The sequence below is a fragment of the Ornithodoros turicata genome, chromosome 6, assembly GCF_037126465.1.
Source record: "Ornithodoros turicata isolate Travis chromosome 6, ASM3712646v1, whole genome shotgun sequence".
In the NCBI taxonomy this organism is placed as follows: domain Eukaryota; kingdom Metazoa; phylum Arthropoda; class Arachnida; order Ixodida; family Argasidae; genus Ornithodoros; species Ornithodoros turicata.
In genome coordinates, this window is record NC_088206.1 from 10388738 (window position 1) to 10406007 (window position 17270).

The 17270-nt window shown below is 47.8% G+C and overlaps 1 protein-coding gene and 1 long non-coding RNA gene across 2 annotated transcripts in view; both read right to left on the reverse strand.

Annotated features, from left to right (window-relative positions):
- The window catches only part of LOC135399034 (uncharacterized), a 291504-nt gene that overhangs the window by 209830 nt on the left and 64404 nt on the right, over window positions 1-17270 (reverse strand). The gene's annotated exons all lie outside the window — the stretch shown is intronic.
- On the reverse strand, window positions 14753-15360 carry LOC135397624 (uncharacterized). The gene is made up of 2 exons (XR_010423680.1): window positions 15290-15360; window positions 14753-15158 (listed from the first exon to the last, which is right to left on the reverse strand). It is a non-coding gene; the product is annotated as an uncharacterized LOC135397624 (long non-coding RNA).

A 17270-nucleotide genomic window follows, 5' to 3' on the forward strand; every position in this document is an offset into this window, starting at 1 on the left:
ATGACGTATTTGACGTCTTTATTCTTGCTGGCTCAAATACGTGCATCCAGTCAGTATCAGACAGGGGCAGATCCAAAGACATGCCTCTACCCCCCATTCCGGCAGATTTTCCTGCCGCACGCTCCGTTTTCCGCACACGCCGCACGGTGGCGTTCCTCTACAGCTTGCTAAACTTCGCAACATGTAGATCATGGATAAAGTTCTGGTGTGAAATGAAAGCGCAGCAGCTCGCCGTCTTACATGGCGACCCCCCCCCCCCCGTCTCTCTTCTTCTCTCTTTTTTTTAGTGCCCCCCCCCCCCCCCGAGGATCTTCCCTGGAACCGCCCCTGGTATCGGAATGTCGTTGCTTGAAATCGTCGGCATGGATCCTAAATAACACTTCCGAGGCAACGGACGATAGTTCCTCTGAGCCAGTGATTCTTGCGAGTCCTGTCTTTAAACCACACCTCTTCTCCAAGAGTGAAACATCGGTCTTTGTGGTGCAATCGTAGCTGCGTTTCTGGCGATCCCACCCTTGCGATGAAGCGTTTGGGTGCTTCGGACGCAGTAAATCAAGCTCTGTACGGTAGCGGCGCTCGTTCAGTAACTCACACGGTGGCTGTCCCGTCGTGGTGTGAAGCGTGACCCTGTACTTGAGCAGAAAATGGTTAAGATGTTGTCCTGAGTCTCTGCCTCTCTTTTGATGGCGAAGACAACTCTTGAGCGTCCTTACATAGTCTTGAACCTGTCCGTGAGATTTCGGATGGTATGGAGGCGTCAAGATGTGTCTGACGCCCACAAGATCCAAGAATTCCTTGAAGACTGCGCTGGTGAATTGCGGACCGTTGTCCGTTACGATTTGTGTAGGTAACCCCTTGAGCTGCATCAATTACAACAAAGTGGTGTTTTCCTTCGAACTCTGCAAAATCTGCATGTAAACGATACCACGGTTCTTTCGGAAGTTCCCACGGATGAAGTGGAACTGGAACACATCCCCCACATGATGCAGCAGTTTTCTGTCGTCATCTCTGTTTTCCTTATGAAGTACGGTTGTAAAGTAAGGTCACGCTCAGTAACAGGCCAACCTTCCATGATGCAGCGATACCCCTTGGCCAGGACAGGATCGGCAGTGGTAGATTTGGCGATTTCAGAAGCTTTCAACGGGACCTTCTGTACGGCAACAGAGAGGACCTCAGACACGTGTGCTGTTCCTGTGAAAGGGGAATCACCCGCAATTGCTGCATCAAAACTGGGATCCGGACCTGCTGGCAGTCTCGACAGTCCGTCCGCATTGCGGAACTAAGCCGTGGGCTTGTACTGTATATCGTAAGTATGGCCGAAAAGTGCCAATGCCCAACGCTGCATTCGGTTCGCTGCTGTCACTGGGATGCCCCTTTCTGTACCAAAAATAGCAGTGAGTGGCTTATGGTCTGTATACAGGACAAATCTCCTGCCCCACAGGTACTGATGATGAAACTTCTTTACTCCTAATATGATGGCGAGAGCTTCCTTCTCAGTCTGAGCATAGTTTCGCCGAGCAGGGGTCAAGGTCTTCGAAGCGTGAGCGTAGGCCTTGTCCTTCTCATTAATTCTATGGTAGATCATCGCTCCAACCCCTATCGATGACGCATCCGCCGCCAAGTGGAGTGTTTGACTTGGGTCGAAATGTGCAAAGGAATCGATGGAAGTTAGCTGTCGCTTGATTTCTTCAAATGCTTGGGTGCACGATGCTGACCATTCACAACTGACGTCATTTCGCAGAAGTCTATTCAACGGCGCTGTCAGATCTGAGAGTGCCTTGACGTACCGTCCATAGTATTGAACAAGGCCTAGGAAGGCTCGGAGCTCGCCAACCTTGTTCGGTTTCGGCATGTTCAAAAGGGCCGATACCTTCTGGGGAGGTCGAAATCCCTGTGCCGATACTACCTGTCCGAGATACTCCACCTCAGGTTGCAAGAATTCGCACTTTTGCTTCTTGAGGCGAAATCCATATTCACGAGGTCTCTGAAGAACTTGCCGCAAGTTTGACAGGTGTTCTGCGTCTGTTCTTCCAGTAATTATGATATCGTCCAAATAGCGCGCCACTCCCTCCATTCCAGCTGTAACCTGTTCTATCGTTCTCTGGAAGATGGCGGGAGCTGACGATATACCAAACGGCATCCTGTCAAATTTGAACAGACCTTTGTGTGTGTTCACCACCAGAACTTTCTTGGCCTCTTCATCTAACTGTAGCTGAAAATATCCTTCAGATAGGTCAAGCTCTGAAAATTTCTTCCCAGCATTGAGTTTCGCAAACAACTCCTCCGGACGAGGCAACGGGTACTGGGCAACATCCAGCTGTGGGTTAACGGTTACGCTGAAGTCGCCGCAAACGCGTACCGCCCCGTTCGGTTTTGGAACCAATACAATTGGCGTAGCCCATTGTGAAACTTCAACTGGTGTCAGGACTCCACTGTTAACTTGTCTCTCCAAATCCTTATCTACGGCATCTCGAAGCGCAAACGGAATAGGTCTTGCCTTGCAAAATTTCGGTTTAGCTTCGGACCTGTACTTTGCTGCTTTGGACCTGCTTCTTGTAGATGAACCTTGATTTTTGAACAGCAACCCAGTCCTTCTTGAAAAAGATCTCCGTACTTATGCAGGACGTTGGCCAAATCAATGTGGCGTTCTTCAACTTTTCCAACAAACATGGCGTTGAGGTCTGGTTTCAGCTTGCTGATCCACTGCCTGCCTAGGCCGATACCCTCGAAATCAGTGAAAAGCGCTTGGAGCCCGTGGTTTTCGCCAGCTGCAGTTACGTTCACCAAGCGTTGACCCTTGAGAGGTATGCTGTGATCGGTGAGTACCTTCAGCTCTTGAATTCTTGGACCTAACTTTGGCTTCCCAAGCTGGCTCCAAGCATCTTTTCCCAAGATTGTGTAGTAGGATCCCGTGTCTCCTTGCAGTGTAATCGGCGTTCCATTAATAATGCAAGTCATCAACTCTTCCTCTTCCCCAACAGGGAAGACGTTCGTGATTGTCTTGACGCGCCGGCGGCCGTGGAATTGACGAGAAGGCGGTTTCTTCCTGGTACACATGCGTTCGATATGCCCCAGTTCGTTACAAGACCTGCAACGTTCCTTTATGAAGCAGCATGACGACTCTCAGTGATTTCTGTTGCCGCACCGAAAACACTTTTCGTGCTGTCGAATGTTCCCAGTTCGCACTTTTGGGGGCAGCTGAGGTGCTTAAGAGGTTTCTGTCCAACTGACGACACTCCTGTTGCGCCCGCAGAAAACTCTCAGACATCCGCAACGCCTTGCTTATTTCCAGGTCGACTTCTTGCGCCAGACGAGCTCGGATACGTTGGTCGCGGACTCCGACGATGAAAGCGGTGACTAAGGAACATGCCCTAGGATCAGTTTCCCTCTCGTACTCACAAAAGGCGATGATGGACCTAAGCCTTGCAAGGAACGACGTTGGAGTTCCTCCTGGCGCGCAGAGAAGAGCATCGCACGTTCAAATTCCTTGAAGCGTTTCGGGGGAAAATGGTCGTCCAGTTTCTTCAGCAGGTCATTGAAAGGAATCTCTGTTATCCTCTCCGGCTGGATCAAGGAATGCAGAACCCTGAATGTCTCTGCTCCCGATCGACGTCTGAAGGGAAACATCGAGGCATGCTTGGAGGCGGATCTGGTATAAGCTCCAATCCTCCTTCTCAGGATCGAAGTTCCAGCGGGTGTCTGTACAGTCTCGGCTGTAGCAGAGGTTCCCGACGCCGCAGGTGGTGCCATTTTTGCTGCAGATGCCTCCAGAAGGTGACTGATTGTTCATTCGTCGTCAACGTAACAGGGCGGCAGTACACATGTTTAATGAGCATGTACAAGCGTGGGTCTCAGGCAGCTCCCGGTTTCTGAATGAAACAGAATTCCCGTGTCGCGTCTCTCGTCTCGGAGTTTTCTTCTTCAGCTTCATCCGCTGACGCTACCACATTAAGAATCGACCGTTTGAAATCCCAGAAGTTCAAAATCTCAGATTTCTAAATTAAAGATTTAATGTGAAGAATGGCGGGATGATAGTGTTGAATAATACATATTACTGACAAGCCTCGCAGTAATGCGTGATTTTGAAATCGGTAGAAGTCATTAGCCATTCTAGTCAGAAGTAGTAGTCATTGTCATGTATAAAAATCAGGTTTTTGGCGACCGTTAGGCTTAGCGTGGTGGTCCCATCAGAGCAGCAAAAATTACTAGATTTTGGTTAGGTTAGGTTAGTTTTCAGAGGTTAGGTTAGTTTAGGTGTTTTTTGACAGTTCACCATGCCGTTGGGGGGGCTGCCCACAGTTGGCCACGCAAGCAACGCTATACGCTAGCGCCGTTTGGGATTTTGAGCATATGGGATTCTAAACGGTGGATTCTTAGCGGTGGTAATTCGGGATACCCCCATGCACGTTTCAAGGCCTTTCTTGGCCTTTCAAACTCTTCAAGGGCCGATAACTCGAAACATTACTCAATATAGCGTGGTTCTTTGTCGAGTCAGCTTTCATGTACCAGATGTCAAAGCTTGAATGGTACCATAGTATTTAAACGAGCGAGCTTACCCGGAAGAAGCATTCTGACACACTCACAACGCAAAAGAGCGTACGAGATTAACGTGCCTATTTTTGCATTTTATTGCCTATTTTGGTGTTTTTGAGGACCTAAATGCCTGCCTACTTCCGCCTATTTCGTGCCTATTTTCGACACTCACTAAAAGTGCCTAAATTTCTGGGCCCTACTGATACCACACGATAGATGGATATACAAAAAAAAAAAAACACATACGGACGACCACATACGCGTCCTAAGGTATTTCAATGCGTATTTTAATCTGATGTGACCGGTTTCCTAACTAGCACACTGCAGCATTTCAAGTGGAGGGAGTCACCTTAAATATTGGTTCGCGTCTGCTTCAAACTGATATTGCTGCCAAATTCATTCAACATCTACATCTTCTACATCTCAACATTCTACATCTCCGTGAACATTCAAGGAAGTTCCTGGGTCCTACTTGGGAATAGCATATTCCATGCAGTACTCTTGTACTGGTTGTGTTTTCTGAAGTTCATCCCTCCGCATCCACTGCGGGAGTATCAGCACTAGAGTAAAGTGCAGATTTTTATAAAGAAGTCCGAGTCCAGATAATCGCCTCTTGGTGTCCGAGGATTGACCTCCTAAACATGGACAAGTCAAATAAGGGTTTGCAAAGCTTAAGAAACGAGAAAGGCGTTTTCTTTCGATCGATCGATTACTCTGTGATTGATCACACAGACAGATTAACATGCCACTCTAGTGACGAATACTTCCAATACATACTCGAATCTTTCAAGAGATAATTCTCTCTCTCTCTCTCTCTCTCTCTCACACACACACACACACACACACACACACACACACACACACACACACACACACACACACACACACACACACACACACACACACACACACACACACACACACACACACACACACACACACACACACACACACACACACACACACACACACACACACACACACACACACACACACACACACACACACACACACACACACACACACACACACACACACACACACACACACACACACACACACACACACACACACACACACACACACACACACACACACACACACACACACACACACACACACACACACACACACACACACACACACACACACACACACACACACACACACACACACACACACACACACACACACACACACACACACACACACACACACACAAAAAGAAGCCGGTTATCACTGAATCAGCCACTTTACAGTATTCACAAAACGATATTTGACACTCATTGTTTTCCTCTGGTTTCCACCTCTGGTTTCTGGTAAATGACATACTTCAAAACCATTGCTCACTAGTTCATTAAACGGGATCAAAGTATTCGGTCTCCCAATTTTCGTCCCAAGCAGGCGGATGCTAACCGTAAAGGGTGCTTTTCCTGATCACTGTGCTTTATGCGGCAGAGTACCCTTTACAAGGGCACGATGTGGTCATTGCTGTTCTGCTGTGGTGCATATAGGTCGAGTAGTCCCGAGACGTCGGGCAATCTGATAGGTCGCCATGCCACGTCGCAACACACGTGACGTCAACACCGTCCAGGTCGTAAAACGACCACAGTGGCTCCCAGGTGAGCAAAGCTTATCGCGCACCACAGTAGAAAGAATGAAGCAGCACGCTGTGACCCAGATTTGCACGACAGAGTCTGCGGGTGTCTATAACAAATAACAACTTCTCCAGTGAGTGAATAAAACGACTAAAGACGACGTTGTGTCGTGTGGCGCGCACCGTACTGTTCGGGTGGTTCGTTTAAATAGACCGTGAAACGTTCCGAGTAATTCTGGGCAGAGTTGTACACGTTACTCGAAAAAAGTAATTGATTACAATTACTGTTACTGCTGCGCGAAAAGTAATTCTTTACCGTTACAAATTACTTCATCAAAAATGTAATACGTTACCGATTAGAAATGTAACGCGTTACATTTCCCGTTACTTTTAAATTGTCTCACCTCCTGTCCCAGATGAGGACGATCGTATAGGCGTTGAAACATCCGCTTCGTTTTGTTACTATTGTTACTGTTGCTCCATTATCTATTGCCCCATTGCACCATTATCTATTCTTACTGTTACTGTTGTCTGCATGGAACACATGAGGACTAGAGACGGCCGTCACAGTGACCTCTGCGTCATTGCTTCAGCCGAAGATCGGGCTTGCTGAAAAGTGTTGCCATTGTTGACAGAAGGTTAAAAAAGTAATCGATTACTCAGTAATTGATTGCCGAAAATTGTAATCAGATTACTTGGAAAATTACTTGCTCACAAAATTAATTGATTACGTTAAAATTTACTGAAAAAAGCAATTGATTACTAGTAACGCAATTACTAGTAACGCGTTACGTACAACTCTGATTCTGGGCCACGGCTGCTGCGGTTCGGATTAGACTTGAACTGGATCCGGAGCACACTACCATCCGCCATGAGCCAAATTTCGAGCACTATGTATCCAACCGAGTTTTGCTTCGACACAGACTGGGATGTGGTGGTTCTTATGCTGATAAGAATGGGCGGCTGCCGCCAATGTGTGACGCGCCGAGCAGGAACAACTAATGGTGACTTAAGGCCCATCTGCCGGCTCTCTTAAAATACGCTGCTGCCACTGAAGGTCCAATCCAGTGACACTCTTTGTCGCTTTTTTGTTGTCGCTCTTTCTCGGGATATAACGACCATGGCCTCAAGGTTGCCCATCTAATTGTGCACCTCCATAATGGAGGTGCAGCAGATGTAAGTATCACGTTAAAAACATCCCATCATTAAGGACTCTTTAAGATCACTTCAACCGTTGTCTCCAGATTCTTCTTCAAAAAACAAAGAATAAAAGATCGAGAAGTAACACCGTGAAAAGGAATCAACATAACGAACAAGGGCCAATCAAGATTACAGCTAACCATTAAAGACTTGCTGTGCACACCAGACGAAAAAAGAGAGAGAGAGAGACTTGATAATGAATCTCGGGGGGACAATACGTGTTTATACGAAGAAAACAAAAAAAAAGAGAGTCGAACGCGAAGCAAAAGCAGCAGGTACGTGTCCTTTAACGATCCTGTAGTGATAGTTTGAACTGTACGAAGGTTGCTATGCAAGGGGAGGGGGGTATATTTATTAGAACAAAGAAAAAAAAGGAGGAAAGGTCTGCCAAACGGTATGTCGGCTTGCTATTCCAAAAAAAAAAAAAAAAGAATAAGGACATAAAGGATAACCTGTCAAACGGTGAAACAAGGCTGAGATAGATTACAGACAAATAAGATTTACAAAAAAGATGAAGGTAATGTGTACGAGAATGAGAGGGTGAGAGTGGGGCACCGATGAATGAGATGACAAGGCTTGAGTTCACATGCCACGGGTTCCAGGCATTCAATGCACGGTCATCATTCAATCGCTTCGTGATGGTGAATGGCATTGTTATTTCCTACGCACTGTAATAACAAAAAAAAAAAATGGTGGCACTACAAACGTAATGTAACTATAAAATATCCCCTGAATGCAACTCCTCAAACTGAAATAGTTTTAACTGGAAAATAATTTTTGGTCTCATGGCTGGGATTCGTGACTCAAAACGCTTATTAAACGAACTTCAGAGACAACAGCAGCTACCTTATGCGATTAATGTGACTGAACGTAGAAAGCGGAAACAGTACAGCGGGTAAGAAGCCATCCAAAGCTAATAATCCTCACTTTACATGCCATGTCTACGAAAGCAGCGTGCCAGCTAGTCCGAATGCAGGAGTAGCACTTCTTCCTTAATCGATAGCTTGTACGTCCGGAGGGGACTACTATTGCATCTAGCTCATTTCCGGAGCAGACATTCTTGCAAATCTTCGAGGAATTCCGTTCAGAGAATGTGCAGTGTTCGAAAAAGATATCCTGTCTATACAGCAGCATACGGACCGGTATGTCGCGTGCAGTGATTCGTGTAACATATCCACGTTCCGATGTCTCCAAATTGCCTTTTTGCACGGGGTCTATCCTGATTTTTCCTAGCTAAGCGATTCGTGCAGAGGAAGGACGTAATGTTTTCCTTCCCCTCTTTACTAGTAATTTTTTTTTAATTTCGTGTTAGCACCGCGGAGCAACTGTGGCTATGAGCGGCGTACAGACGTGGACAGATGGAGAGAGGACAAGAAGGAGTGGGGGACAGGGAGTCAGTATGCGTCCTGGGCCGACTTCAGGGGAAACTGTGCCGACATTCGTTTGGAAAGTCTTCGGAAAACCCAGGGAAAACCTCAGACAGCACAGCCGGTGACAGGATTCGAACCCGTGTCACCTCCCAGACCCACCGCAGAAAGCGATCATCCTAACCACTATGCCACGGGAGCTGGTCTTTACTATAGTAAGCAGCAGTTAATAAATGCTCTGGACGTGATATCGTGTGCTTCGCTACATGTTGTGCATAACCCGTTCTCCCTCAGAACATCCCCAACAATTATTTTATTTTCGTCGTCGTCTCTTCCGCACATATTTCTCCCCCTAGGCTACATTCTAAAAAAGACCAGTTTCCGCGAGTGACGTCACAAGGCCGGTGTGGGCAAAACAAATTAACAGAGAGTCCGGGACAATGAGAATAATGTGACACAGCTTGCCAGAAATTACCATTCGACAGCACCTGAATCAATCTGCAATTACATACGGCAATCAGGAGTCGCGTTCGTGTGGTTGCCCACACAACAATGGCGTCTTTTGTTTGTAAACGGAAAGAGGCCTATACAATACCTACAGAGAAATGGTCGTCATGCAAGCACGGGTCGCATGCCACTTGTCCATGATAGTAGTGTGCGTAGACGGCGTGTCTCATAGCGCTCCGTGTTTCGCTGCCAAAAGGATGAGACTCTTCAACAGTTCACAATTTGCTGCGCTGCATTAAATGAAGGTTTCCGAGTACAAACTCAGCAACAGACAACTAACACTAAAGACGAGAATACAATGTGTTATGCATACAACATGCTTTCTTTCTGACACCGATGGGAACCAGTTCGTCGTGTCTATACCAGCTTCGAAAGTGCGCTGTGAAAACGCAAGCATTTGTTTTCTACAACCCTGACCTTTCAAGCGTTGACAACGCATAACTAGGGAGCAGATGCGAGAACAACGTACGACTTTAGCCACACAGAACGTACAGCAGCACGATCACAAAAACAATAAAAAGTGTAATGAATTAATAAATGATGAGTCCCATTTCTTGGCAGCGGGCTCGGGAAGCATGTCTGGTCGTGTATTCACACGGGCGACATCTCCGACAGATATTCCAGTGGAAGAAAACGAGAAGAGAAGAAGAAGAAAAAAACCGTTCACAGGCGGTGGTACTGCCGCACCTTATGTTGGGCATTCGCAGGCCACCGGAATCTCGTTAGTGACGCACTCTGCACACAGCAGACGACACCATCGACACTTTCGTCTGCTAGTGAATATCTTGTTGCTCAGTCACAGGATATTCCTCATGGTTAGTAGAGAACGAAGACATATGACGTTGACCAAGCGCGTCCTCACGAGAGAGCAATAATGATCGCACAAACATTCGCTCATGTCAGTACACGGTGACGCTAATGAAGGTGGACACTGGCAACACTGCCTAAATAGAGAAAGCCTGCGCATTGCCTCCTCTCCCTCTTTCAATTAAGAGTCAGAATTCGTCTGCTACTGTGATTCACCGTTTTGCGAATTCAAGAACTCGCAAATGTTTGCAGCTCACCTGGAACCTGCAGGTCTAAATATTTAGACAGAAGGTGCAAGACGCTTTCCAGAAAATGAGTTGCGAAAAAGATTGAGACCATTTTGCGGTTGATTTCCAAGTTTTCCCATTTGGTACCCGGGGACGTTCAATCACAGGTCGCAGACGACGGTGGTTCTTCTGCATGGCCACGACCGCCGAAAGCACGTTCGTGACTGGCTACAACCGTTGAAAAGACTATCCTGATTGGCTGATTCTTACTTGTTACGTCACGTCGACGCAGGCACGTCACGTCGAGGCACGCTTTCCATATCTACAGGGTGTTCAAAATTAAGCTTTCACTAGCACTTTATAAATAGGCGAACAAAAGAAAACTGGTGCTACTTTTTCTGTTCCTTGAGTAAGAAACAGGTGCTGCATAATTAGCAGCACCTGTTTCTTACACAAGTAGCGTAAAGTTATCATCCGGTTTCCCCGTCATCGCTGTGTTTGCGTAGCGCTCGTGAAAGCTTAATTTTGAACACTCTGTACAGGCGGTGTTGACACTGCTAGACGCAGGAACGCTTTCTTTGCTTTTCCCTCCCCCAACACATCTCAACATCGCAGATAGTGCAGTCTGGGGAACTCCCACGCACCTCTTCTCAGTGGCTAAGTACACTAGTCTGTTAAACACTCTCTCTCGATCTCGAGGTCCTTGTCTTTTGGGTAAACATGTTCCGATGCGCTCAAGTGTAAACCCGTTCACATAACTCAGAGACGCGGAAGAGGAAGGAAAAAAAAGAAGAAGAAGAAAAAAAAAAGGGCAGAACAGCGCCCGTTAGAGTTTGTCACCAGGCCCACAGGAGGCACTGTGTGGCTATTGGAGGTCCATTAGGGTGAAAGATGGTCCGAATGCTATTGTTTCGCCGCGTACCACATAGGGGGAGAGCCACTGGAAAGTCTTCTTCGAGACAGTTGTTTTTGCACTTACAATTCAAGTGAACTGATTGGGTTCGATGAACATAAGACGGGTCGTGGTTGCAACAAGCTACTCCAGATGACTTGCATCTGACTGATAAACTAAAGCTGTTCTGCATAAAACAGCCTCGGATGATCGATTGCACACACTTGCTCTCTTTTCATAGCCGCTTAAGCCCACCGAAGCTCGATAAATCACTTTCAGACGGGAGCTGTTGGCAGTATATCTGTCCATCGAATATTTTCGCCACCTTCTCGAGAGACGCCAGTTTGCTATTTACACGGACCACAAGTCTCTGCCGCTAGGTCTCCCTCACCCACCTCATCCCGAGAGCTCCGTCACCTCGCCTTCATCGCAGAATTCACGACGGACATCAGGGATAATCCCGGTAGCGCCAACGTTGTTGCGGACGCTCTCTACGCGGTCCCACAGTGCCGCCCTTACGCGGAATCTTCCCACCGACATCGGCCGTATACGTTGCTCTCGCACAAGCGCAACAGAATGACCCCGACATGCCTGCTATTGTTCACTCATTCTCGTTCCTCGACACCCTGAAGCTCCCTCTTCCTGGGACATAAGACTCCTAGTATCACAAAATCATTTCGTCCAAAGTCCATCCCACCCACGGTCAGCCCTAAAAGCACTACTACAGCCCTTCTGGACAACATCGCTCCTCACTGTGGCGCTCGTCATTATAGTTTCACCGGATTACCGCGGGTAAATGGGTGCAGTATCGCCTGCGGTGACGAAAAGCGCCAGTCATCACCATTAAAATAGAGGTGTCTGCTATACGCTCACGAGACACATTCGAAGTCATCGCCAGGCTAGACGTAATACAATCCTGCACGGAAACTAGCATCATCAGCACTTCCGCTCGTTTAGCGTCTTACCGTGCTGTGATGTCATGGAAGAACAACGATATATGATATATGCTGCTGCTGCTGCTGCTGCTGATGATGATGATTGGTGCTTTCTGGCACAAAAGCGACTTAGCCATATAAGCAAGGTTATTACGCAAGAATCCATTGTCGCTTTAGACAACTGCGGGCGACGAGCGCCACGACAGGCGTAATTCGTGTAACTTTTATCTTGTGTCAGGCATACAGGGGGAGACGACCTTCCCATCTTGTCGTTGATGGCCGGTGATGGTAGATGATGGTGGCTCTGTTGGCGTCCCCGTTTAGCCAGATGAGATATCAAGAATTAAGATGAAGGATCGAAGCAGGAGGTGAGTTTAAGGCGAGACAGCGGTTTATTAGGGCTTTAGGTCGGTGATGGGCCAAATTATGAGCTAATGGATGTTGTTGATTCGTCGACGATGTCTAATGAGCTCCACGGCGTGCATTGCACAGCAACGATGGTGATGATGATGGGTTTGGGTAGGTGATGGTGACGGCGCTGTCGCTCACCCTCGTGAGAAAACGTCTCGTTTGTGGAACAAAAAACCGCTCAGATTATTTCTGAGCACCTCTCCTCAAATAGAGAAGAAAAGCTGTCTTAGTTCATTTAGGTCTGCCCTTCTGTGTTGATTAGCCAGTGTTAACTAATTTTCTGAAAGGAAGGGGGGAGGGGGGGCTAATATTTTTAACTTCTTAACCTAACCTAACCTAACCTAACCTAACCTAACCTAACCTAACCTAACTTCTAACTTTCGTGCAATAGAGCGGCGATGAGTCTCTCTTGAACCGCAATGTACATACGCCCACGCGCCGCTGCGCGCTGCGTTCCCAAGCAAGCAACCACCAAGCACAGAGCGGCTTGCCGGCAGAGAAACACAGCCGCTGCTGCGTTCGAGTGTACCTCCTGACTCTCCACTAATTAGACTCGTACTTTTCCTTGCTGCGTTGTGCTCTTTAGTAATTCTAAATACGCCTCCGAACCTCAAAAACAAATAGAGCAGAGGCGGGCTTGGACCGGGCCTGAGCATGGAAACAGTCGGGTACGGGCTGAGCCCGAGCCGGTGGAGTCGGGCTCGGGCCGGGCCCGGGCTGGAAATATATAGAAGACGTCGGGCCCGGGCCGGGTACGGGCCTGAAAATTAGGCCCGTGCAGTGCTCTAAATCCAGGCGTGTAGCGTCTACACTATTCTCCCACGTGTGCATGGGACTCCACCTTTCGGGAAGCACTGGAAACTCATTCAATGTTACAAGGACAGGCAGTTCGATAAACCGAAACTATGAGAGGTCACCCGAAATCAAGAGGAGCAGCAAGACACATTTGTTTTTACTCTGTGCCACCCATTTCTAGCCTTGTCTATATTCTCCAAAAATATCCGGGTTTCATCACAAAAGCCCACTGGAGAGGATCTTTTTAAAATATCCGGATTTTTTTCAACCCTGTGCAGGGCGCGTACTAATCGATCTGTCCCACTCTTTCTTGCTGTCCTCTTTACATATGTCCACGTCTGTACACCGCTTACAGTCACAGTTGCTTCGCGGCGCTAAAACGTAATTTAAAAAACAAAAATGTACGAAACGTCTCACGGGGCCTGAAGAATAGCCTGCCTTCTTGCCAGAGCACATGGTGGACAATCTCTAAACGTCCATCCTTCATTCTTAGGGCACGGACAAGAGAAGACAATAGAAAGGAAGAGCGTTAGAATCCTCAACCTCCTATCCCCACGCGGCGGCCAAGAAAATCGTTTCCCCAGCGTCAATCCGAGTCGGTGGACGCTCGAAGCATTAGCGCTTGAGCTCGCTTCATGTCCTTTCTTTAATCGATTGTCTGGGGTATCGCGCCCGTCTTACAGTTTTCCCCCATGTTTGTTTGCCGGGTGTTCTCTTTTTCCTTTGTTAGAAACTGATCAGAACTTAACCTTTTTGTTCTCTTCCGTTGCTTGCTGCAGCTCGCTTCTGTCCCCTTCTCTGTGGTCCCCAGCAATTTGCCGTGGACGCGGACTGCAACAGCGAAAAGGATTATGTGGGGCTACGAGGCATTTAATATCTATGAATTTCTCGGGGTCGGGGAGCTTTCTTCGGGAGGAACGGAGGTACCGAAAGGAAAGCGTTGTGACGTAAAAGCAGAAGTGTAATACCTAGAAGTCATGTGCACGTTGATAGACATTTCCGGAAGGAAGACATTGATCTAAATCAATTGTGTGGTTTGAGATGCCTTCGTGGTGCTGTGGTGCAGCTTACTGGCCAGCATTATGTACCAGAGACGAGGGAAACGTAACATCTTGGCGATAATTTAGTCTTCACAGGACGGGGTGGGCGATCCCCGGCGTTCAACGAGGTCACTTCCCACCTCGTTCATTCTGTGAAGCATAACTTCCGCCCCGGCTCTCTCACCTCAGTCATCGACAGTGAAGAGCTGAAGATGTGTTTGAGTGACCAATTTCATGTGTAATGCATGCCCAGAGTGTTGTTTCGCATTTCACGCTATTACCGATGCTTATTAATGCATCTCTGTCGTCCTCGAGAATTGTATTATAGATACACGCCCATCTAAGATTGCTTACGGCTACTGAAATTAATATATAAAGTGTAGGCAACAGAAGCTAATGGTCTTCCCCCTTTGGCCATAAGGTAAGTAAATAAACACCCAAGACTGTTATGTTCAATTTACGGTACGCTTGCGCGCTAATCTGAGATACAGTGGAATTCCCATCCGTCGAATATTCAGTCGTGAATAGTGCTGTTCTATGACCGCCGCCTTCAGTCGCTGCTGTTTCTTGCACAGGCACCGGGAATGTTGTATCGTCCTCGAAGTCTGAACCAATCTCATCGTCGTCACCGTCCAAGATAACCACACCGTATGCTCCTTCACGGTCCACCGTCGTTTTGCTGTCGCCAGCCGTCACCAGAATGAGGTATATTTGAAAGAGTACAACTATGACCACAACGGACACTGCGACGCAGCAGCAAGTCTTCACCACTGCGGCTTCACAGCTTCTCTTGCTAGTACTTTGGTCAGGGTTTACCATTACGTCCAATGCGTGGTAGTCTGATAACCTGTGATAAGTGTGATAGTGATCGATCTCATGATAAAGTAAAGCCATAAATTATCAAGTTACGCAGCTGTCATACTCCGGCAAAGAGCGCCGTGAATTCACTGTAGTCTATGACGCACAGCCAAACCTTACCGTGAGCATTTTAATCCCTTGGCCAGGCGACAAAAGAAAGGAAACGAGACAGCGACGACGCAACTTTCAACCGTTTACTGACACTGAAAAACAAGCGAACATACATTCTAACCGGCGCTCCTCCCACATGACGTTATGTCACAGATACCACTTGATGCCAAACACCGATATCACCCGAACCAACAACCTTTCTTTATCAATTCTTCTTGCTTCTTTGTAAGCACAGCGGTGGGGGCACTAACACAATCTCTACCTTGTTCTACAATGAGTTGCGTTTCCACAATCTGCCTGAGATACACATCCTTTGACCTTAACTTTATCTCAGTCGCTTCAAAAATCTGGCACGCAACCGCAACCCATTGCATGCTCCGCTAAACGGCCCATACCGGCCCCAACAATGTTCCAACCGGCCCCATACACTATGTGTCAGCATGTTAATGTTCGGCGCAATTCCTCCTGAAGTCGGAGCAGGATCAGGGTTGTTTGGATTTAATCCACATGAATTTTATCCGGTGGATTTTTTTGGATTGTGTCCACATATTTGAATCCGGATTTTTTTAGATATTTTGTCAAAATGGGATATGTATGCGAATCCTAATTCAACGCCACTCGCAAAACAACCGCTTTGTTTTGTAATGTAGTGCTGGCTGGCTACAAAAACCCAGGTACGCGCAACATTAACTTCTAACTTTTTTTCACTTTGTAACTTTTCACTTGATTTTTTTTTAACTTTTAAGATGTAGCTTTTTTCCCGTTGTCTTCTACTTTTCATTGTGGATGAGGCTTTCTTCTGCTTCCTGGAGGCATTCTAAGTGAAGTACGACAGAGCCGGGCCGGGCCGGGCTTGGCGTTTTTTAGGCGGGCCTGCGCCGGGCTCGGGCTTCAGCCACCGGGCCCGGGCCGGGTACGGGCTTGACAACGCCAGACATGGTCGGGCATGTACGCGAACATATTTCACTTCACGAGACTGGACAGCTGAATTTTCACGTTACTTTTTTTCCCCATTGGGTATGGGATATCAGGTATTCTCATCTGAGAACTAGCACTTTTTTACATGTGATCATGCTTATTTCGTGAATGGGTCTAGATTTCACGCGTGCACTCACACACATTTGGGGACGATTGGTGTGGGGTCCTGCACGAGCGTCAGTTAGGTTAGGTGCTGGGACATATTTCGTTCTCGTGAGGGTCTGGCACGAGGGTCAGTGAGGTTAAGTGTTCTGACATATTTCGTTTTTATGAGAGTCCGGCAAGAGGGTCGGTTAGGCTAGGTGTTCTGACATAGATTTCGTTCGCGTGAGAGTTCAAGGAAGAGGAACTAACACCGGAGCATGTGCAAGAGAGCGGCGATGAGTATCTCTTGAACCGCAATGTACATACGCCAACGCGCCGCTGCCCGCTGCGTTCCCAAGCAAGCAACCACCAAGCACAGAGCGGCTTGCCGGCTGAGAAACACAGCCGCTGCTGCGTTCGAGTGTACCTACCAATTAGCCGCGTCCTTTTCCTTGCTGCGTTGTGCTCTTTAGTAAATCTAAGTACGCCTCCGAACCTCCAAAACAAATAGAGCAGAGGCGGGCTTGGACCGGGCCTGAGCATGGAAACAGTCGGGTAATGCTGGGCCCGGGCCGGTGGAGTCGGGCTCGGGCCAGGCCCGGGCTGGAAATATATAGAAGACGTCGGGCCCGCGCCGGGTACGGGCCGTAGCAGCCGGCCCTGGGCCGGGCACGGGCCTGAAAATTAGGCCCGTGCAGTGCGCTAAATCTAGGCGTGTAGCGTCTACCCAAGCAACATGCCAAATATGGCCCAGCATTGGCAAAAAGTTGGCTAGCCAGACTGGCCAAACACTTTCCAAGTTTGGCCAGAGAGTATGGGACCAGTGTGGCATTGGTTCCTTGCCGAAAGGTTTGGCTGGCCAATGTGTGCTCAAACACAAGTCTGCCCAAGGAGCACACCAAATGTAGGCCAATATTGGGCTGAGTTT